The sequence below is a fragment of the Echinops telfairi genome, unplaced genomic scaffold, assembly GCF_000313985.2.
Source record: "Echinops telfairi isolate 266 unplaced genomic scaffold, ASM31398v2 ScPeMD7_7424;HRSCAF=8462, whole genome shotgun sequence".
Taxonomy (NCBI): Eukaryota; Metazoa; Chordata; class Mammalia; order Afrosoricida; family Tenrecidae; genus Echinops; species Echinops telfairi.
Genome location: NW_022111324.1, coordinates 73,925,539 through 73,926,454, shown reverse-complemented (window position 1 = coordinate 73,926,454; position 916 = coordinate 73,925,539).

The window sequence follows — 916 nt, the reverse complement described above, 5'->3', positions numbered from 1 at the left end:
GGCTCCCACTCTTAGCAGTCCTGCAGGGCGGAGGAGAGCTGCCCCGGCGGGGTTCTGAGGCTGTCGGTCTCTGTGGAAGCAGAAAGCCGTCTCCTTTTCCCTCAGAATGACTGGTGGTCTGGAACTGCCGACCTGGTGGCTAGCAGCCCAACATGTAACCCACTAGGCCATCAGGGCTCCCTCCCCTCCTAACTCCCTCTTGCACACCCCTCTATGTCCTATGTCACTGGGTGTGGCTGTAAGCAGATCAAAGGCACAGTCCTTCCGGAACTTCAAGCCTCCTGGGAACAGACAGCTCAACATGCCCAGCACGGACATGGATCTGGGAAAGTACAGAGAAAGTCCAAACTACGTAAGCTAAGGAACCTGCGAGGTGCAGCACGGCCTCAATGGCCGGACGCTCAGAAGAGCCACTCATCTGGAACTACCTGCGCGAAGAACCATGCTGCCAGCCACCAAACGGACCGCAGGCGCCCCCGAGCGCATGGGACAGCAGCCAAAGCTCACCAAGCCAAATGCTAGCAGAAGACATGTGCTTGCAGGGAGAGAATTGAGCCAAGGGAAGAGTCTCACTTCTGCTTCAATTTTCCTAAGGGTGCTTGTCACCCAGTGCGGACCGTGGGAGCTAGCAACCCTTCGAGCTGTGGAACTGTGTGCACACGTACAGCCACAGCACCTCAAAGTCTCGACGTCCTGTTTACTGCCCTTCGATGTCTGTCTTCAGCTTCCCACCGATTTCATCTAGCCGATTCTGATTAGAACTGCCCCATAGGGTTGCTAAGTCTCTCATCTGTATGAAAGCGGAAAGCCACATCTTTCTCCCACCCAGCAGCTGGTACGTTCAAACCAGGGCTCCTGCTGGTACCAAAACAACCCCCCCCCCTGGGGAAATAGATCTATGAGCCTACATTTATAG